At 42.9% G+C, this 22,633-nt stretch overlaps 1 long non-coding RNA gene across 3 annotated transcripts; it reads right to left on the bottom strand.

The window, feature by feature from the left end:
* Positions 1 to 540: 540 nt before the first annotated feature.
* On the bottom strand, positions 541 to 21,624 carry LOC132405964 (uncharacterized). 3 transcript variants are annotated; one of them, XR_009516016.1, is made up of 4 exons: positions 21,598 to 21,624; positions 18,503 to 18,795; positions 8,108 to 15,488; positions 541 to 1,061 (listed from the first exon to the last, which is right to left on the bottom strand). It is a non-coding gene; the product is annotated as an uncharacterized LOC132405964 (long non-coding RNA). The 3 variants fall into 3 exon arrangements; XR_009516015.1 differs by having other exon boundaries at positions 8,108 to 18,795; XR_009516017.1 differs by lacking the exon at positions 18,503 to 18,795.
* Positions 21,625 to 22,633: the final 1,009 nt, after the last annotated feature.

The raw sequence follows: 22,633 nt of genomic DNA, 5'->3' as shown, positions 1-22,633 counted from the left end.
GAGGACGTTTTCTGCGATAGGGGTATCCAGAACTAGAGGGCATAGCCTCAAAATTGAGGGGCAACTGTTTAGAACGGAGGTAAGGAGGATTTTTTTTTCAGCCAGATAGTGGTAAATCTGTGAAATGCTCTGCCACAGACTGCAGTGGAGGCCAAGTCCATGGGTATATTTAAGGTGGAAGTTGATTGTTTCCTGATTGGTCAGGGCATTAAAGGATCTGGTGAGATGGCAGGTGTATGGGGTTGAGTGGGATCTGGGTACAGCCATGATGGACTGGTGAAGCAAACACAATGGGCTGAATGGCCTATTTCTGCTCTTGTGTTTTATGGTCTTGTATACGTCACCATATACAGCCCTGAGATTTATTTTTCTTGTGCATTTTGAATTATATTTATTGATTTATTGGTGGTAATATTTTGTCTTTTATGCTGTGTGTGCTATGTGTTTTGTGAGTGCACTGTGGTCTGGAAGAGCATTGTCTCATTTGGTTGTGTATATGTACAGTCAGATGACAATAAACTTGAACTTGAGTCTCTAAACTTCAGGTACAAATCTTTATTTCAATACCACACTTTGAAAGAACAGTCATTAACAACAAAAAAAAAGCATTTTAAGATCTTGAAGGAAGAAGGAATGAGTGAATAGGATGTATATAGTAAACAGTCCAACATTGGAACTCATCAGGTCAGATAGCGCCTCGGAGATGGATTGGGACAGTGCCGGTGATTATCGGCGACATCCTGTGGGCTGCAGGATCAAAATTAATATTGGTAAGTGAAAGGCCATCATCTGAAATGCTGTTTCTCTCTCGATAGATGCCTCCTGACCTTATGTGTCTGTTCATCATTTTCTGCATTTGCTTTAGATTTCCAGCATCTGTAGACTTAAGCTTTTGAATAGATTTTATCAGTACATGGTGTGCAATACGTATAAACACAAAATAATGTTCTCATACTAAGACAACACCATATTTTATCGTTAAATGCTCCAGCAGTCTGACTGATGGTTCCCACAATCTCGTGTCTCTTCACTCACCAAGATCCTGGTTGTTATTCGAGAGTCTATTTAAAAAAATGCAGGTATAATTAATTTTACAAATCTTCTAATGCATCCCTGGGGGCCAGAGACTGGCCACTGGCCATGACTAATAACCCTCTTGCAGGCTTCAGTTAAATCCACGCCAAAGAAAGTGCCAAGCGATCTGCTTTCCGAACTGCAACTTATCTCTAGCGTCAGAATTGCCTTGTTTTGGAATATTTGGTGTGACTAATGTTCCTATTTTTGAAATAAATACTTCAGTGATCAAACATATAACAGTTTCTTCGACTTACAACTACAGTAACCGTGTATTTAACTGTACAGCCGGCTGAATCAGCGTTAAAGGAAATTTTACCCTAAGTCAATAATATTTAATGATCTCGATTATTTGTATCTGACTGTTTTTGGTATAAAATTTCATAAACTTAAATTACAGCACTTTTAGTTCAAATTTATTTTAAAGTCTGGCGCCGATTTCACATAATGGCTTCCATTCGACGGAAACATTTGGAAATTATGTGGTGGTTTCGACAAATCTGGGTTAGCTCATCTCAGACTAGTTCTCCCCAGTGAACAAGAAATGAAAGATTTCGACTCCTATATTTGCATCGAACGCAATTACTCATTTCTGCCAGTTTCCATTTAATAAGACCTTGGGCATTTTGCGCCTGTGTTTTTAATATACAGTTGTTACAATGGGCTCCATGCAGGTTTGACCCCTAATTGAGATCATATTGCTGAAACATCGCTGGGAAAGTCAACTCAGTTACACATCTGGGTCTCATTTGTCCGCACCACCCACGCAGCGTACTGTGAATTACAGCGCTGAGTTTACAAATTTATTCCCTCCACTCTACCTACGTTAGCCTGTCATCTACTCCGATAGGAAGGAAGAGAGGGGACTGTACGGGCAACCAGGAATGACAACATGACAATTCCCTTCAAGTAGAACAGGAAAACTCCTTCACTGTTCTCAATTACAAACTGTTTGCTTGGTAGTTAGGAAGCTGAAATGCATTCATCTGAGTGTGAAGCAGATTTTGAGACATGCATTGGCTTTCTTACGCACTAAGTTTGAAAGATCAAATGCCCTGAAACTGACTTAAAAAAATTATTAACCATAATGATGGTCCTGAAAATCTCTTTTATATTCATTGTTAAAAGCTCAAACTGCACTGATCTTTTCACTCTAAGCCAGCCGGCGGTGTAGTGGCATCCGCACTGGTCTTCAAGGCAGGTGGTCCCAGGTTCGAATCCGGTGGGCTCCTTGCACGCTTGCATGCTGTGCTGGGTTGAGCATCAAGCTGGCAACTTGGCCTCATAAAAACCAGACAAATGCAAAAGAAACAGCAAGGTTGCTGCCCGGTGCACCACAAAACAATAAATCTTTTCACTCCAGACTAAGAAGGTCCCAGGGAGACAGGGGTCTCCAACCTTTTTTATGCCATGGATGCCTCCCATGAACTGAGGGGTCCTCGGACCCCAGGTTGGAAACCCCTGCTGGGAGGTATGGCATGGAAGTGGTCCCTACTGCCTTTAGTGCACACCTACACGGATTTTATTCTCTCCCTAAGCCCGTCTACTTCCCCCTGAATCGCTTACACTCGCAGTGGAGGTGCCCTACCATCCTTTATACCTCTGTGGGGGGAAATCTGAGCACCCAGAGGAAGCTCGCAGGGTCACAAGGAGAAGATGCAAATTCCACACGGATGGCATCCAAGATCAGGGCTGAACCCAGGTCAGTGGAACCACTAGTACTGGGTTACAGGACAACACCAGTGCTCATTCATTGCCCAGCAATCTTGCAAAAGAAAGGACACTGCACGGGACAAAATGCTGGAGGAACTCAGCAAATCAGGCAGCATCTGTGGAGGTGAATAAACAGTTGATGTTTCAGCCCGAGGCCTCTCATCACCACTGTTTGTTTCCATCTCTATGGCTGCTGCCTGACCTGCTGAGCTCCTCCAGCGTTTTGTGTGTGTCGCTCAGCATTTCTAGCATCTGCAGGTTCTCTTGTGTTTGTGAGTCACCACATTGAATTCATTCTGTGCCTTAACATGGAGTTCTGGGGTACCATCGAGACTCTGCATAACATGGAGAAGTCCAACCTTTGGGTCAAGACTTTGTACATAGAACGATAAAATCCACTAAAACATGAAATCATAAGACCATAAGACCATTAAAATCATTTAGACCTTCAGACCATAAGAGCAGAGTTAGGTCGCATGGCCCATCAAGACCATTCCATCATGGCTGATTTATTATCCCTCTCAACCTCATTCTCCTGCCTTCTCTCCGTAACTTTTGCTGCCCTGACTAATCAAGAACCTATCTACCTCTGTTTTAAATGCACTCAATGACTTGGTCTCCACAGCTGCCTGTGGCAATGAATTCCACAGATTCACCACCCTCAAGCTAAAGAAGTTCCTACTCATCTCCTCATCCAACTTGGACAGGTTGCCCGTCTCCATTGATGTGGAGCCCGTGCTGATAAGTCGAGTGTACACATCTTTTCTAAAATTTGTCATTTCAGTTCTTATTTTTCTTTGTAGGTTTTCCAGGTTGGTTCCAGACTAAGATGTTATGCCTAAGGAATATGTTACTATAGGTATAGCGAAAGTGTTTGTTGCCTTTGTTATACTTTGCTGTTGAGATCTGTTTGGCAGATTTTCTTGAGCTTTGAAGTAAATTGCATCAAAAGTTTTCCCTTTTTTCACACTATGATTTATTTTCTTTGCTGTTATCCCAGATACTTATATGTTTCATATTTATCCATCGGCTGTATTGTATCCTGCTGCTCTATTTAGTATTCTATTAACTCCATTGAATAGTTCTTTATGTTTAACGTTCTGCATTTATCCAGTACAAGTTCATGCTTATATCTTTAGAAAACAGTTCTACTATTTGAACTAATTGCTTTAACTTTACTGATGAAGGGGAGTATAACTTCAAATTGTCCATGTAAAGAAGGCATGCCAAGGTATAATTCATTTGGTTGTATCTGATTTGATACCCAATTTTCATCTGATTCAGTAAATTAGAAAGTGGGTTTAAAGTGGGTGTTAAAGAGTTGCCCTGGAAACTATTATTATTATTATTATTATGGACAAACAATGGGACAGAAGTGCTGGAACCCAGGACAATATCTCCCAGACCCTGGAGCGACTGAAGATTAACCCCGTGTTGAACGGAAGTATCCTCACCAGAAACCAGAGAATACTGGGAACACTCAGCAGATTCGGCAGCATCTGTGCAGGGAAGAAGCACATTAGCGTTTTACGCTTTTCTTTATCTCAGAAGATCTAACCTGGGCCCAACTTGTTGATACAATTATAAAGAAGGCACGACAGTGGCTCTATTTCATTAGGAGTATGAGGAGACTTGGTATGTCATTAAAGACTCTTGCAAATTTCTAACAGGTTGCATCGTCATCTGGTATGGAGGGGCCAATGCACAGGATCAGAGATATATATAATGTACTGCAGCAGCAGTATATAATAAAAAATATAAATTACACTAAGATATATATATAAAATGGCAAGAACATTGACTGTTTACTTTTTTCCATAGATGCTGCCTGGTCAGCTGAGTTCCTCCAGCGTTTTGTGTGTGCTACTGGAACGTTGTCAGTGCTGAGAGTCAGAATCGGAATCAGGTTTGTTATCGCTGGCATATGTCACGCCATTTGTTGTTATGTGGCGGCAGTACAATGCAAATAGGCCAGTGGTTAGCGCAGCGTTATTACATCTCGAGATGTTGGAGTTCCGAGTTCAAATCCAGCGTCCTCTGTAAGCAAGTTTGTACGCTACTTCGTATGAAAGTGTGAGTGTGTGTGTTGTGTGTGTATATGTGGGTGTATATATGTGCGAGTGTGTGTGTATGTGTGTGTGTGTGAGTGCGTGTGAGTGTGAGTGAGTGTGTGTGAGTGCGTGTGAGTGTGTGTGAGTGCGTGTGAGTGCGTGTGAGTGCATGTGTGTGTGTATGAGTATGCTGTGGGCACGCTATGTTGGCGCCAGAGTATGTGGTGACACTTGTGGGCTGCCTCCAGAACATCCCGGGGTTGTGGAGATTGTTATTTATTTATACAGTGTAGAACAGACCCTTCGGCCTCCCAGCAACCCCCCGATTTACCCCAGCCTAATCACAGGGCAATTTATAAAGACCAATTAACCTACCAACCAGAGGTCTCTGTAACGTGGCAGGAAACTGGAGCACCCCGGAAACCCATGCAGTCACAGGGAGAACGTACACAGTCCTTACAGGCGACTCAAACTAAGCATTCCACTGTACGTTTTCATGGTCATGTGACAAATAATTATATCTGAATCTGAGTCTAATTAAATAGTGCAAGGACAGGTATAATGATGCACATTGATGGGTTCAGAAATCTGACGGCTGTTTCTAAAGCTTTGAGTGTACAGTCACTGGAGTGCCTGCTTCACGATAACATCAGTGTGTTGATGCCCATATTAAGGGGTAATAGGAGGGTGGATTGATGAGAGATCTTTAGCCACAGGGTACATTAAGACCATAAGACATAGGAGCAGAATTAGGCCATTCAGCCCATCGAGTCTGCTCCGCCATTCCATTATGGCTGATTTCAAAGGTTCATTTATTATCTAAGTTTACAACTTGAAATTCTTCTTCTCCGGGTAGCCAGGAAACCAAGAAAGCAAAGAAAGGCAGCATGATCATTAACCCCCAAAGCCCCCCTCCCTCCCAGCACAAAAAAACCAATCAAAAACGGAACAGGCACTTCGACCCCCAAACCCTCCCCCCAAACAAAAAAACAAAAACGGAACAGGCACATTGACCCCCAAATCACCCTCCCCACCACACAAAAACGGAACAGGCACTTCGACCCCCAAACCCTCCCCCCAAACCCTCCCCCCAAACAAAAAAACAAAAACGGAACAAGCACCTTGACCCCCAAATCACCCTCCCCACCACACAAAAATGGAACAGGCACTTCAACCCCCAAATCCTCCCCCCCACACAAAAAAAACAAAAACGGAACAGACACCTTGACCCCCAAATCACCCTCCCCACCACACAAAAAAACAAAAACAGAACAGACACCTTGACCCCCAAATCACTCTCCCCACCACACAAAAAAACAAAAACGGAACAGACACCTTGACCCCCAAATCACCCTCCCCACCACACAAAAAAACAAAAACAGAACAGACACCTTGACCCCCAAATCACCCTCCCCGCAAATAAAAAAACAAGGAGGATCGGGTGAAAAACACAGAATATATACAAAACTATAAGACTGAAAGCCGCATCTGCTCTCAGGATGAGGCTTTTCATTCCAGGACGAAGGAGATGTCTTCCTTTTTTAAACAAAGGGGCTTCCCTTCGTCCACTATCAACTCTGCTCTCAAACGCATCTCTCCCATTTCCCTCACATCTGCCCTCACCCCATCCACCCGCCACCCCACTCGGGATAGGGTTCCCTTTGTCCTTACCTATTACCCCACCAGTCTCCAGGTCCAACATATAATTCTCCATAACTTCTGCCACCTCCAACGGGATCCCACTACCAAACACATTTTGCCCTCCCCCCCTTTGTCTGCTTTTCGCAGGGATCGCTTCCTACGTGACTCCCTTGTCCACTCGTCCCCCCACCATCCCTTCCACCTATCTCACTCCTGGCACTTATCCTTGTAAACAGAACAAGTGCTACACCTGCCCTTACACTTCCTCCCTCACCAACATTCAGGGCCCCAGACAGTCCTTCCAGGTGAGGTGACACTTCACCTGTGAGTTGGCTGGTGTGGTATACTGCTTCCGGTGCTCCCGGTGTGGCCTTTTATATATTGGTGAGACCCGACTCAGACTGGGAGACTGTTTCGCTGAACACCTACGTTCGGTCTGCCAGAGAAAGCAGGATCTCCCAGTGGCCACACATTTTAATTCCACGTCCCATTCCCATTCTGATATGTCTATCCATGGCCTCCTCTGTTGTCAAAATGAATCCAAACTCAGGTTGGAGGAACAACACCTTATATACCGGCTGGGTAGCCTCCAACCTGATGGCATGAACATTGACTTCTCTAACTTCCGTTAATGCCCCTCCTCCCCTTCTTACCCCATCCTTGACATATTTAATTGTTTGCCTGTTCTCCATCTCCCTCTGGTGCTCCCCCCACCCTTTCTTTCTCCCTAGGCCTCCCGTCCCATGATCCTTTCCCTTCTCCAGCTCTGTATCACTTTTGCCAATCACCTTTCCAGCTCTTAGCTTCATCCCACCCCCTCCGGTCTTCTCCTATCATTTCGTATTTCCCCCTCCCCCCACTACTTTCAAATCTCTTACTATCTTTCCTTTCAGTTAGTCCTGACTAAGGGTCTCGGCCCAAAATGTCGACAGTGCTTCTCCCTGTAGATGCTGCCTGGCCTGCTGTGTTCCACCAGCATTTTGTGTGTGTTGTTTGAATTTCCAGCATCTGCAGATTTCCTTGTGTTTGAGACTGAAAGAAATTTTTTTTTGACTAAGAACGGATTTATTATCCTCTTAACCCCATTCCCTTGTCTTCTCTTTGTAACCTCTGATGCCCGGACTAATCAAGAACTTATCAACCTCTGCTTTAAAAATACCCAATGACTTGGCTTCCACAGCCGCCTGTGGCAGTGAATTGCACAGATTCACCATTCCCTGGCTAAAGAAATTCCTCCTCCTCTCTGTTCTGAAGGGACATTCTTTGGTTCTGAGGCTGTGCCCTCTGGTCCCAGACTCTTCCACTATAGGAAACAATTGTGGCTACTCCCTTCTCTATTCCTCCTCCCTCTCCTCCCCCATCCTTCTGGGATCTGTTCCTGCTCCCGGGTGATCTCCTTGCTGCCAGATGTCCTCCTGGACTCATTAGGAAGGCAGGAATTTAAAACTAGTCTTTCATTCACCAAGGACCTGAAAGAAATCAAAATTTACTATGGTGGGAGGCATCTTGCTACAGAACAGCATGTTTCATGACATACAGTATGCCAGTGATATTAATTCTGTTTCTGATTTTGATTCAGATTTTCTTTTGCAAATTGATGAGTATTTCCTTCTATCAATTAATCATACCTTCATTCCCGCTGGCAGTCTAGTGGGTCCATCCTTCAGCGTTCTAATCCCAGAACAGCGATGAGCTTGACTTCACCAGGACTGACGTGTGCTAAGACAGCTCACCATCACACTCTCACAGGCCATAAAGGCTGAATACATTTAAAAAGAGCAATTATCGAGTATGGCATGGTAACATTATGTTTTGCACAATAACTTAGAGCATCAGTGTCTGGGGTTCAATTCCCACCCCTGTCCGTAAGGAGTTTTTTTTCTCTCCGTGACCGTGTGGGTTTCTTCCTGGCGCTCTGGTTTCCTCCCACATTCCAAAGATTGATAGGTTGGTAGGTTAATTGGTTACATCAAAGTTCAAAGTAGATTTATTATCAAAGAACATATATGTTGCCATTTAGAACCCTGAGATTCACGTTCTTGCAGGTATTCACAATAAATCCAAAGAAACGAAAGAAGGCAAAAATAATAAATAAATAAGCAATAAATTTTGAGAACAGGAGATGAATAGTCCTTGAAAGTAAGTCCATATGTTGTGGGATCAGATCAGTGAAGTTATCCCCTCTAGTTTGAAAGCCTGATGGTTAAGGGGTAATAACTGTTTCTGAATCTGGTGGTGTGAGTCCTGAGGCTCCTTTACCTTCTTCCTGATGGCAGCAGTGAGAAGAGATCATGGCCTGTGTAGTAGGGGTCCCTGATGATGGACGCTGGTTTCCTGCGACGGCACTCTGTGTAGATGTGCTCAGTGGTGAGGAGGACTTTACCCACGATGGACTGGGGCGTAGCCACTACTTTTTCGTAAGTTTTTCGATTCATGTGCATTGATGTTTCCGTACCAGGCTGTGTTGCAGCCAGTCAATATACACTCCACCACACCTCTAGAGAAGTTTGTCAAGGTTTTCGATGTCTTGCCAAATTTTTACAGACTTCTAAGAAAGTAGAGGTGCTGCTGTGTCTTCTTTGTTAAGCCCGGGACTGGTCTTCTGAAATAATAACACCAAAAAAGTTTAAAGTTGCTGACCCTCTTCACCTCCGATGAGGACTGGCTCATGGACCTCTGGTTTCCTCCTCCTGAAGTGTATAATAGTTCCTTGGTCTTGTTTACATTGAATGAGAGGTCGTTATTGTGGCACCACTCAGCCAGGTTTCCAAACTCCCTCCAACATGCCGATTCTTCACCACCTTTGATTCGGCCAATGACAATGCTGTCGTCAGCAAACCTGAATATGGCATTGGAGCTGTGCTTAGCCTCATAAGTGCAAAATGAGAAGCGTAGGGGTGTAATTGGGTGATGCAGGCTCATCGGGAAGGGCTTATTACGTGCTGTGTCTCTAAATAAATAAAGTAGTTCCCTGACTAGAATGTCCACACTTTCAGAAGCTCTATGCTAAATGCCACAGTCTGCAGACTGAATAAAAAGCATGTTTCATTAGTATTTGTAACAGGTCTGGCAAAATTAAGTTTGGTTACAATCAACCACAAAGTTATATTGGCACTGGTATAAAAGTTGTCAGTGTTTTGTGTATCTGCTTTTAAAGGGCACATTCTGACACATCTGGTCTCCAACACAACATGTGGCAAAGTGAGCGCAGCTTACATTCTTCTGAAGTTTCTTGGGTGCTGTTGGCCCTGACCAACATCCAAAAATATTTCAGAGCAAAGCCGCAGACAATGATAGGAATTCCAACAATTTTTAACTTTCACAGGGATCGTTACTGGGACTGAAGTGGCTTTATCATTTCCTTTCAGTCACTTTATGGACATACGTTTAACCTATGTATATAAATTATCTTATGCATTTATATTTATTGTGTTTGTTATCTTATTGTGTTGTTTTTGTGCTTCATCAGATCCAGAGTAACAATTATGTCATTCCCCTTTGCACTCGTGTACTGGAAATGACATTAAATGTTAAACATTAAACAAAACTTAATTTTGTATTTATTGAGAAATTTCTAACAGGCTTTGTGGAAAACAAACTCAGCTGGAGTTGAAGGGAAATTTTCTTGCCTTGATTCTATCCAAGGTCCAGTTTGACAACACACACAGAATGCTGGAGGAACTCAGCAGGTTAGGCAGCATCTATGGAGATGATGAAGGGTCTCTGCCCGAAATGTTGACAGTTTATTCCTTTCCATAGACGCTGGCTGAGTTCCTCCAGCATTTTGTGTGCATTATTCTGGATTTCCAGCATCTGCATAATCTCTTATGTTCCAGCTTGATAATCTAGTGTGATCTTCTGCTGCTGTAGCCCATCCACTCCCAGGTTTGATGTGTTCTGCACTCGGATATGAGCTGCTGCACACCGCTGTTGTTTGAGTTGCTGTCGCCTTTCTGTCAGCTTGAATCAATTTGGCCGTTCTCCTCTGACCTCTCCCATTAGCAAGGCATTTTCACCCACAGAACTGCCGCATACTGTTTGCTTTTTGCTTTTCACACCATTCTCGAGACTGCTGTGTGTGAAAGTCCCAGGAGATCAGATGTTTCTGAGAAAATCAAACTACCCCGTCTGGCACTGTGGTCAAAGTTACTTAGATCACATTTCTTCCCCATTCTGATGTTTGGTCTGAACCTCTTGACCATGTCTGCATCCTTTTACGCATTGAGTTGCTGCCACCTTATTGGCTGGTTAGGTATTTACATTAACAGGCAGGTGTACAAGTGAACATAATAAAGTGGCTAATGCCACTGAGTGTATACTCCTTCCCTTTCCCTGTTTTACTTTTCTATGCAATTATAAGCATTGCATGTCAATGGTGTCCTGACGAAGGGTCTCGGCCCAAAACGTCGACAGCGCTTCTCTCTATAGATGCTGCCTGGCCTGCTGTGTTCTACCAGCATTTTGTGTATGTTGTTGTTTGAATTTCCAGCATCTGCAGATTTCCTTGTATAAGCAAAGCCACATTTGTTTTCCCACCTCTTCCCTCTTCACCACCCGGGGTCGACTGCATCTGTGTGAAACTGTCATGAAATGTGTTGTTATGTGGCAGCATTACAGTGCAAGGCATGAAAACTATAAGTTACAAGCATCAATCAATAAATCAACAAATTATTAAATAGCTCAAAAAATAGCGTGCAGAAATCTGATGGCAGAGTGGAAGTATGCTGAGTGTGTGTCTACGGGCTCCTGCTCCTGGTAACAAAGAGAAGAGGGCAGGTCCTGGATGGTGCGGGTCCTTACTGATGGATGAGGTATCGCCATTTGAAGATGTCCTGGATGGTGTGTAGGTCTGTGCTTGTGATGGGACTAACTGGGTCTGCAGGCCTCTGCAGCCTCTTTCAATCCTGCACAAAGAGGTGCTTAATTTGCTAGCTGACTCTCTGTCTGTCTAATTATAATCCCTTTATTCCTCCAAAGATATAATTTTCTCTCATTTAAAGATAAATACTATGGAAAAACTGCTTGAGGCAAATTCAAGAAAAAACATTTTTAAAGAAGGAACTAAACTCTGTGTTGATAGCGTGCACAAAATCTCACTAATTCTTGGAATACTCACATGGACAATGGGGAGGATAAGTTGAAACACTTCCAATTAAATATTGTGCTTGTCCCTTAAGAATGAAACACTTTTTATTCCCCAAGGAAGTCATAGAGAGCACAGAATCACAGTGACTGTGGTTTATCTGCTGTTATTTTTGGGTGGAGTACAGGAACAGATTGCTCTTTTCACAAGAGTAAAGCTTTCACCAAAGATGTGACTTTGTCCAGTCTTGTGTAAAGTAAGCTGGGTATCAAAAGAGTCCTTCAGGGATGACTATGCTGCCTTCTGTCTTTTGTGAGTGGCATTTATTTTATACAGAATTTACTCCATCATGGACAGTCCCAAACCTGGCTGTGAAAGGAGGAGGGTTGGGTATGGGGCTAGCAACCTGTTCCTGTGAAAACCCTGAAATGCTAACAGAAGATCCAAAGACCTCACCCCTGGGAGAGGAGCGACCTTCAAAGTTGAGTTTCATCTGGGCTCAACCTGAAAGACTGGCCCAGAGCAGAGGACTCTGGCCAGCTGCTGTTGGCAGCCTATGCCCCAACGGTGGCAACAAGTTTAAGAAAAAGATGATAGAAATCAAAAATCTGCACACAAATTGCTGGCCATTCACGGGAATGAAGGGCTTATAGTCATGTGAAATATTGACTTTAATCAATAATGTTTCAAATATCATTGAACTTGCAATTGAATAGCAGTTGGTGGCATTGAGCTATGGATCACTGTAACAGAAACAGAAGATGCTGGAAACATTGGCAGGTCGTGCAGCATCTGTGCCTGAGAAACAGTGAACTCTTCAGGTCCTGTAACCTTCATCTGAACTGATCACTTGTCAGTCATCATTTTTTAAATTGATGCCTTATGTTGCCCAAGGATTTTCATTTCTTTTTATCATCACAACCTCTTGTTCTTAAACTATGCTTTTAAGAAGATTAGATGAAAGGAATATTAGAGTTTGGTCTGCCGTATAATTTCAGAACAGTCCCAAAAATTCAGAATCAGAATCAGTTTTATTCTCACTGACTTATATGATGTAAAATTTGTTGTTTAGTGGCTGCAGTACCAGAGTTAAGATGTTACGTTGTATAAGATGTTTGTGACACCTAATTTGGAGTATTGTGTCAAGTTCTGATCACCTAACTACAGGAAAGATGTCAATAAGATTGAAAGAGTGCAGAGAAAAGTTACAAGAATGTTGCTGGGACGTGAAGACCTGAGTTACAGGGAAAAGTTGAATAGGTTATGATATTATTCCCTAGAGCTCAGGAAAATGATGGGATATATAAAATTACGAGAGGTATAGATAGGGTAAAAGCAAGCAGGGTTTTCCCAATGTGATTGTGTGAGACTAGATTAAGGGTGAAAGGTAACACGTTTAAGGGGAACATGAGGGGGAACCTCTTCACTTGGAGGGTAGTGAGAGTGCGGAATGAGCTGCCAGCACAAGTGGTGGGTATACATTCTCCTTAAGAATCTGCAGAGAATTGACGTGTCATGAAAAAACTTTGACAAACTTCTATAGATGTATAGTGGACAGTGTATTGACTCTGCATCACGGCCTGGTATGGAAACACCAATGCCTTTGAATGGAAAATCCTATGAAAGATAGTGGATTCAGTGCAGTATATCACAGGTAGAGCCCTCGCAACTATTGAGTACATCTACGTGCCATAGGAGATCAGCACCCACCACCAAAGATCCTCACCACCCAGGCAATGCTTTTTCTTACTACTGCCATCAGGAAGAAGGTACAGGTGCCTCAGGACTCACACCACAGGTTCAAGAACAGTTACTACCCCTCAACCATCAGGCTCTTGAACAAATGGAGATAATTACACTCACTTGCCCATTCATTGAGATGTTCTCCAACCAACGAACTCACTTTAAAGACTCTTTATCTTGTTACTTCATGTTCTTGCTACTTATTGCTGTTTATTTATATTTGCATTTGCACAGCTTGTTGTCTTCTGCACTCTGGTTGATCTTTCATTGATCCTGTTTACAGTTACCATTCTATAGATTTGCTGATTATGCCCACAGAAAACAAATCTCAAGGTGATATGTGGTGACAATTATGTACTCTGATAATAAAATTTACTTAGAGTGTTGAGCTTTGATTAAGATCTAAGAGAAATTTGGATAAGTACATAGATGGGAGGGGTATGGTCCAGGTACAGGTCGATGGGACTAGGCAGAGTAATAGTAACACACACAAAATGCTGGTGGAACGCAGCAGGCCAGGCAGCATCTATAGGGAGAAGCAGTTGACGTTTTAGGCTTGAATTTTCAGCATCTGCAGATTTCCTCGTGTTAGGCAGAGTAATAGTTTGGTTTAGATGGGCTGAAGGGCCTGTTTCTGTGCTGTGCTCTATGATTCTATGAATATAAATTAGAAGAGTAAAGAAGTAGTGGATAATAAAGGAATAGTGCAGTGGTGTAACATACTCAAAATGCTGGAGGAACTCAGCAGATCAGGCAGCATCTAAGAATATGAAACAAGAGTTGACATTTCAGCCAAGGGCCTTCATCAGGACTGGAAGGGAAGGGGGAGGAAGCCAGAATCAGAAGGTGGAGGGAGGGAAAGGGGTATAAACCATAAAGTGATGGGTGAAATTAGGAAATGGGGAAGGTAGGTGAGTTTATGTGTTCTTGGACCATTCAAAAATCTGATGTTGGAGGGGTAGAAGCTGTGTTACGTGTTTTCATTATAATTTCCTCCGTCAAAGGGAGCAGCAATAAACCAGGTGTAGTAATCTCTGCAGAGATCTCTTTGGTGGAGATCCTTTGGAAAAGAAAGGCAGACTAAAGAACACCTGGCAATGCTGCTTTGAAGCTGACACCAAGAAGACGGGCTACACCTGGGGACAACTTGAAAAAGAGCAAAGAATTCTGGCGAGCTGCAGTCAGTGAGTGGCCTGTGCTCCTGTAGAGGTGAATGGCTGAACTAAACGAACTACGTTTGCACAGGAGGATTACAGGTACACTGCAGAGAAAGGCACCAATCCAATGCATCGGTGTAATTCCACCTAACAGTGGCCTTGAGCAGCTGGGAGAGATAATTATCTCAGAGACAAATAAGCTCTAGCTGGGTGCGGGTATTGATAATAACCAAGAACAAAGAAGCCTCACCTTCTCAAAAGCACCAGATCCTCTTTCACTTAACTCTACAAGGAGGAAGTTCACTGCAATATTTGTCACTTTGAATCAGTGCGTGAAGAGAAGGAGAGGCTTCCTTGTTCTTGTTTACAATTACCTGTACCTGGCTGGAAGCCCGAGAAGAGTTTATTTGTCACATCACCGGGAAAGCACCAGATCCTTTTATTTTTAATCTCACAGATGTTTAAAGCTTTTTTCTATGTCCTTCCCCGTGGAATGCGTGGGGTTTCCTCTGCGTGCTCCGGTTTCCTCCCACAGTCCAAAGATGTACTGGGCGGGTTATTTGGTCACCCCGTGATCAGGGTAGGGTTAAATCGGAGGTTGCCGTTGGTTGCTGGGCAGTGGGCCTCACAGGGCCAGAAGGGCCTACTTCGCGCTGTATTGCTAAATAAAATATTTAAAACTCCAAACTACCTTTTCATAGCATGTGTATTGCCTTATTTAATATGTTTTGCTGTTAGTGTTATCAGAACAAAATTAATAGTGCACATTGCCTACACTAAAATATGCCATTGTATTTTTTTGAAATATCCTGCAGCTCTAATGGTTTCCGGCTGAGTTAACACAGAATTACTATAATTTTACATTTGTTTTATTTTTTGGGCTTTTACCAAGACTAATACTAGGGACACTGTGTACTGTGAATTCCATTCCCACTAGGACATGCCTTTAAACAGTCCAAAAAAAATCACTTCTGATCTTTCACTTCTCGTCGGGAGGAGGGAGTTCCATCTGTCAGTATGACTGGACTGGAATCAAACAGAGGTGAATGAATGTCAGTCAGACTACTGCAATCATCCCACACTTTCCACTTTTGAACTAAATTGTTCTGAATTAGTGTATGACTGCTCCCAGCAGGTGCAGGACCCACACCACCCAGCCTTGCTCTCTTCTCGCTGCTGCCATCAGGAAGAAGGTACAAGAGCCTCAGGACTCACACCACCATGTTCAGGAACAGTTATTACCCCTCAACCAACAGGCTCCTGAACTAGGGGGGATAACTTCACTCAGTCCAAAACCAAACTGTTCCCACAACCAACTTTTGACGATTCTTCATCTCATATTCTCAATAGTTATTACTTATTTATTAATTACGATTTCTATTTTTTCTTTTGGTATTTGTACATTTTGTTGTCTTTTTCACATTGGTCTGTATGTTGTGTATGGCCTTTCAATCATTCTGTTGTTTCTTTACATTTACAGTGAATGCCTGCAGGAAAATGAATCTCAGTTCTGTATATGGAGACATATCAGTGCTTTGTTAATAAGTTTACTTTGAAGTTTTTGATCTTTGAATCAGTGTGAGACTGTTCTCTGGAGGCGTAGAAACTTCAGAGGCCTAAGTTTTTTTTTTAACCCTCAGATAGCTAATTTTCTTCGTGGCCTGTTTCTGTGCAATACAGTTCAGAATCAGGATGGAAAAATGTTCCTTTACAATGGAGATAAGGAGGGATATCTTCAGACTGAGGGTGGTGAATCTATGGAATTCATTGGCACAGATGGCTGTGGAGACATTGAGTATATTTCAAGCAGAGTTTGATAGGTTCTTGATTAGTAAGAGTATCAAAGGTTATGGGGAGACAGCGGGAGAATGGAGTTAACAGGGACAATAAATCAGTCAGGATTTTATGGCAAAGTGGAATTTATGGGCTGAACGGACTGTTTCTGCTCCTATGGTCTTATAGAATCAGAATCAAGTTTATTATCTCTGAGATATGTTGTGAAATGTGTTGTTTTGTGGCAGCAGTAGAGTGCAATATATAAAAAAGTTATAAAATAAGTCGTGCAGAGAGCAAAATATTGAGGTAAGGTACATGGTTTTAATTTTCACTAAGTCTGATGGCGGAGGGGAAGAAGCTGTTCCTAAAAACATTGAGTGTGTATCTTCAGGCTCCTGTGCCTCCTCGTTGATGGTAGCAATGAGAAAAGGGCAGTCCTGGGTGATGGGGGTCCTTAATGATGCATGTCACCTTTTTAAGTCATCGCCTTTTGATAACATCCTTGATGGTGTGGAGCCCGGTGCTCATGATGACGCAGGTTGAGTTTACACCCCCACGTGTCTGAGTAACGCTTGATGGCTCCAGTCTTGTACTCGCTGGAGCTTAGAGGAATGAAGGAGGATCTCATTGAAAACTATCGAATATTGAAAGAATGAGCGGATGTGGAGAGGATGGTTTCAATAGTGGGAATGTCTAGGACCAAAGAGTGCAGCCTCAGAATAGAAAGACGTCCCTATAGAAGAGAGGTGAGGAGAAATTTCTTCAGCCAAAGAGATTGGACTGACTCAGTCTTTAATCCTTCAAACCCTGTGGATAAATCATGAGAGGGCAGAGATAAGGTGGAATCACTCGGTCTGTTTCCAAGGGTTGGGGAATAAAGAATTAGAGGAAATAGTTTTAGGATGAGGGGAAAAGACTTAGGAACTTGAGGGTCAAATGTTTTACACAAAGGATTATTATCATCATCATCATTTTGTGCTGTGTCGAATGACATGGGCAGTCATGGTCTTTCCATGACCATGATTATTCTTGAGAATTTTTTCTGCGGAAGTGGTTTGCCATTGCCCTCTTCTGGGCAGTGTCTTTGCAAGATGGGTGGCTCTTGCCGTTATCAACACTCTTCAGAGATTGACTGCCTGGTGTCAATGGCCACATAACCAGCGCTTGTGATGTGCACCGGCTGCTCATACGACTGTCCACCACCTCCCATGGCTTCACGTGACCCTGATCGGGGTAGGAAGTGGGGGGGGGGGGTGGTCTAAGCAGGTGCTACACCTTGCCTGAGAGTGACCTGCAAGGAAGTGGAGGGAAGAAGAACCTCAAACCTCCTTTGGTAGAGTCATATCTCCACTCTGCTATCCACCAAACGGTGGTATGTGTGTGGAATGAGCTGCCAGAGGAACTGACTGAGATAGGTAAATAACAATTTTTATAATATGGTAGTTACAATAATAATTTCCTGCAGGTGTAGAATCTCTGTGACCATTATTTTTGGTACTTAGACACACAAGAAACTAGAAGACATCTTGGGAGACATTGGTAAGGTCACAGTTGGAGTACTGTGTACAGTTCTGGTCGCCCTGCTATAGGAAGGATGGCATTAAACTGGAGAGGGTGCAGAAAGGCTCTGTGAGAATGTTACTGGGATTGGAGGGCTTAGATTATGAAGAGAGACTGGACAGGCTAGGACTTTCTTCCATAGAGCGAAGGAGGCTGAGGATTTATAAAATCATGAGGAGCATGGATGAGGTGAAAAGCTGCTGGGGTAGGGGAGTCTAAAACTAGAGGACATTCGGTGGATTCAAAGTGAGAAGTGGAAGATTTAAAAGAGAGCTGAGGGGAAACTTTTACCACAGAGACGGTGATCAGTACAAGGAACGAGCTGCCAGAGGAAGTGGTTGAGGCAAGCACAATAACAACATTGAAAATACAGTTGGACAGGAACATGGAGAGGAAAGGTTTAGATGGTTCCGGGCTCAAATTTTGGCAAGAGGAACTAGCTTGGAAGAGGCATGTTGGTTGGCGTGGACTAGTGGTGTGATGTGTCTGTTTGTACTATATTGTTCTATGACTAAACATGCCTCCCGTTTCTGAACTGGTTGTAAATGTGGTTGTAGGATATTAATGTTGGCTGAGGTCAAATGTGCCATTCATAATCTGGCAGTTCCTACATAAACCTCTTTCAGATTGCTGATCAAATTCTTGACGAGGAAAGATAACTTTTAAAAAACATTCAAAAAATAATGTTGCAAGAGGATGCAAACCTTGCCAAATGAAAAAGCAAAATCATTTTTCAGATATGAAGGGCGTCACAGTAGCGTAGTGGTTAGTGTGATGCTGTTACAGGTTTCAGAGGTCAATTCTGGCACCATTGACGAGGAGTTTATATGTTCTCCCTGCATAACATGGGTTTCCTCCAGGTGCTCCGGTTTCCTCCCACAGTCCAAAGGTGTACTCGTTATTAGCTTAATAGGTCCTGTCGTTAGGCTGGGGTTAAATGGGTATGTTGGTGGGTCGTGTGGCTCGTTGGTTGAAGAGCCTGTTCCACACTGTATCTCTAAATAAATCAAACATGATTGAATACATAATTATGCAAGAAACTGCAAAAATGATCCTAGAATTGCAATTGGTGCTGCTTGTACATTCCTTGATTTAAAATGTGGAAAAGTAAGTGTGGGAATTTGACATAGCTGGTTAGGAAAACAAATATTGGATTGTGTGCAGCGAGACACCCAGAGAGAATCATTCATTCCTGCTGTTTATTATTTGGAATTTCATTTTCTCATTATTTGGGACCATCACTTCCCATGGATGTGTGGTGAAACCACACCGGTAGTTGTTACACAAGGCTGTGTGGGAAACAAAACTGTGGGGGGAATGAAGACCCTCAGGTCAGTGCGCAGGGAAGCTGAAAACCAAGATCACCCTGGGTGTCAACTATCCCTCCTCACCAACATTATACTTGGAATATTGTATTCTGTTCTATTCAATATTCTATTTCCTATTCTATAGGAAAGGTAGACCGTAAGATCATAAGACAAAGGAGCAGAATTAGGACACTTGGAACATCGAGTCTGCTCTGCCATTTCACCATGGCTGATACAATTTTCCTCTCATGCCCTGACCAATCAAGATTCTGTCAACCTCTGCCTTAAATATACATAAAGACTTGGCCTCCACAACTCCTGTGGCAAAGAATTCCACAGATTCACCACTCTCTGGCTAAAGAAATTCCTCCTCAGCTCTGCTATTCTGAGACCATGTCCTCTGGTCTTAGACTCTCCCACCATAGGAGACATCCTCTCCACAAACAATCTATCAAGCCTTTCACCACTGAAGGATTTCAATGAGGTCACCCTTCATTCTTTTGAATTCTAGAGAAAACAGGTCCAAAGCCATCAAACACTCCTCATGAACTTCTTTTGAATCCTCTCCAGTTTCAGCACATCCTTTCTAAGGTAAGGGGCCCAAAACTTCACACAATACTCCAATGAGGCCTCACCAGTGCTTTATAAAGTCTTGACATTACATCCTTGCTTTTATATTCTAGCCCTCTTGAAATGAATGCCAACATACCATTTGCTTTCCTCACCACAGACTCAACCTGCAAATTAACCTTTAGAGAATCCTGCACAAGGACTCTCAAGTCACTTTGCAACTCAGTTTTTTTGTATTTTCTCTCCACTTAGAAAATAGTCAACTCTTTCATTTCTTCTAACAAAGTGCATGACCATACATTTCCCAACATTGTATTCCATCTGCTATTTCTTTGTCCATTCTCCTTTTCTGTCTAAGTTCTTCTGTAGCCTCTCTATTTCATCAAAACTACCTGAACCTCCACCTATTTTCATATCGTCTGCAAACTTTACAACAAAGCCATCAATTCCATCATCCAAATCATTGACATATAACATAAAAAGAATTGGCCTCATCATAGACTCTTGTGGAACACCACTAGTCAAAGGCAGGCAGCCAGAAAAGGTTCCCTATATTCCCATTCTTTGCCTCCTGCCAATCAACCACTGCTTTATTCCTGTAATACCATGGGCCCATAGCTTGTTAAGCAGCCTCATGTGTGGCACCTTGTCAAAGGCCTTCTGAAAATCCAAGTATATAACATCAACCAATTCTCCTTTGTCTATCCTGCTTGTTATTTCTTCAAAGAATTCTAACAGATTTATCAGACAAGATTTCTCCTTGAGGAAACCATGCTGACTATGACCTATTTTATCAGGTGCCTCCAAATACCTTGAGATCTCATCCTCAATTATTGACTCCAATATCTTCCCAGCCACTGAGGTCAGACTAACTCGCCGATAGTTTCTTTCTTCTGCCTCTCTCCCTTCTTGAATGGTAGAGGGACATCTACAATTTTCCAGTCTTCTAGAACCATTTCAGAATCTAGTGATCCTTAAAAGATCATTACTAATGCCTTCATGCTCTGCCCTAGAAGGCAGTGGAGGCCAAGTCTCTGGATGCATTCAAGAGAGAGTTAGATAGAGCTCTTATAGATAGCGGGGTCAAGGGATATGGGGAGAAGGCAGGAACGGGGTAATGATTGTGTATGATCAGCCATGATCACAGTGAATGGCGGTGCTGGCTAGAAGGACTGAATGGCCTCCTCCTGCACCTACTGTCTGTTGTCTATTGTCAATTCATGAACTTTTCAGCCACCTCATTCAGAACTCTGGGGTGTACACCATCTGGTCCAGGTGACTTCTCTACCTTCAGACCTTTCAGTTTCCCCAAGAACCTTCTCTGTAGGTATGGTAACTTCACACACTTCATGACCCCTGACACCTGGAACTTCCACCGTACTGCTAGTGTCTTCCATAGTGAAGACTGATGCAAAATACTTGTTCAGTTCATCCACGATTTCCTTGTCACCCCCTCCACTCTCACCTCTCTTTTACACTTCATGTATCTGAAGAAACTTTTATATTATTATTTTAATATTTAAAATATTTTTAAAACTTTAATAATATTGGCTAGCTTAGTTTTGTATTTTTTCTTTGTCTTCTATTGCTTTTTAAATGCTTCCCAATCCTTTAACTTCCACTAATCTTTGTTCTCTTGTCAGCCACAGTTACGTCATTTTTCCTTCAGAATACTTTTTCCTCTTTGGCATGTATATATCCTGTGTCTTCCAAATTGCTTCCAGAAATTCCAGCCATTGCTGCTCTGCCATCATCCCTGCCAGTGTTCTTTTCCAATCAGTTCTGGCCAACTCCCCTCTCATGCCTCTGTAATTCCCTTTACTCCACTGTAATACTGATATATCTGACTTCAGCTTCTCCTTGCCAAACTTCAGAGTGAATTTGATCATATTATGATGATTTGCCTCTGAGGGTTCTTTTACCTTGACGTGGAAGTTTTATAGAGGGTGCATATGAGATTTAGCAGGATGCTTCTTGGATTGGATTCTTAGCAGTGTGGAGGAACAGATGGATCTTCAGGTCCATGTCCAAAGATCCCTCAAGGTTGTCATGCAAGATAATGCAATTGTTAAGAAGCAGCATGGTGTGTTGGCTTTCATTAGTCATGGGACTGAATGCAACAGCGAGGTAATGTTGCAGCTCTATACAACTCTGGTTAGGCCACACTTGGAGAATTGTGCTAGTGAGCAGTCCCAGAGATATGGGTGGAGGCAGAATGTGAGCTTGTAGAAGTGGGGTGTAGAGGTTTTGCTGGCTGCTGTCACCCGGTGATCACTGATGATGTGTCCCAGCGCATCCTAGGATGCATCTCAACATGTTCAGTTCTGGTCAGCTCATTACAGGAAGGATGTGGAAGCTTTAGAGAGGGTGAAGAGGAGATTTACCAGGATGCTGCCTGGATTAGAGAGCATGCTTTATGAGAATGAGTTGAGTGAGCTAAGGCTTTTCTCTTCGAACAAAGGGGGATGAGAAGCAAATTGATAGAGGTGTAGATAATAATAAGAGGCATAGATCGAGTGGACAGTTAGAGACCTTCTCCTGTGCCAGAAATGGCTAATATACAGAGTTATCATTTGAGTGTGATTGGAGGAAAGTGTAGGGGCAATGTCAAAGGTATGCTTTTTACACAGCGAGTGGTTATGTGCATGGAGTGGTGGTAGAACCAGATAGATTAGGGGCATTTAAGGGACTCTCAGGTAGGCACATGGATGATAGAAAATGGAGGAAGGGTTACATTGATCTTCGAGTTGACTCTAAGGTTTGTACGGCATTGTGCCCCAAAGGGTCTGTACTATGCTGTGATGTTCTATTTTCTATGTTGTACGCTTACATGGAGACAAAAACAAGTGGTGGCAATAAACGTGTTCGGAAAACAGATTGCAGATACCTGCTGAATTCAGGAAGAGATCACTGGAGATTGTTGATCCAGACACGTCAATGTCAGGAGACCCTCAGTTG

Source organism: Hypanus sabinus, chromosome 16 (assembly GCF_030144855.1).
Source record: "Hypanus sabinus isolate sHypSab1 chromosome 16, sHypSab1.hap1, whole genome shotgun sequence".
NCBI lineage: Eukaryota > Metazoa > Chordata > Chondrichthyes > Myliobatiformes > Dasyatidae > Hypanus > Hypanus sabinus.
This window is presented reverse-complemented; position numbering and strand designations above follow the sequence as displayed.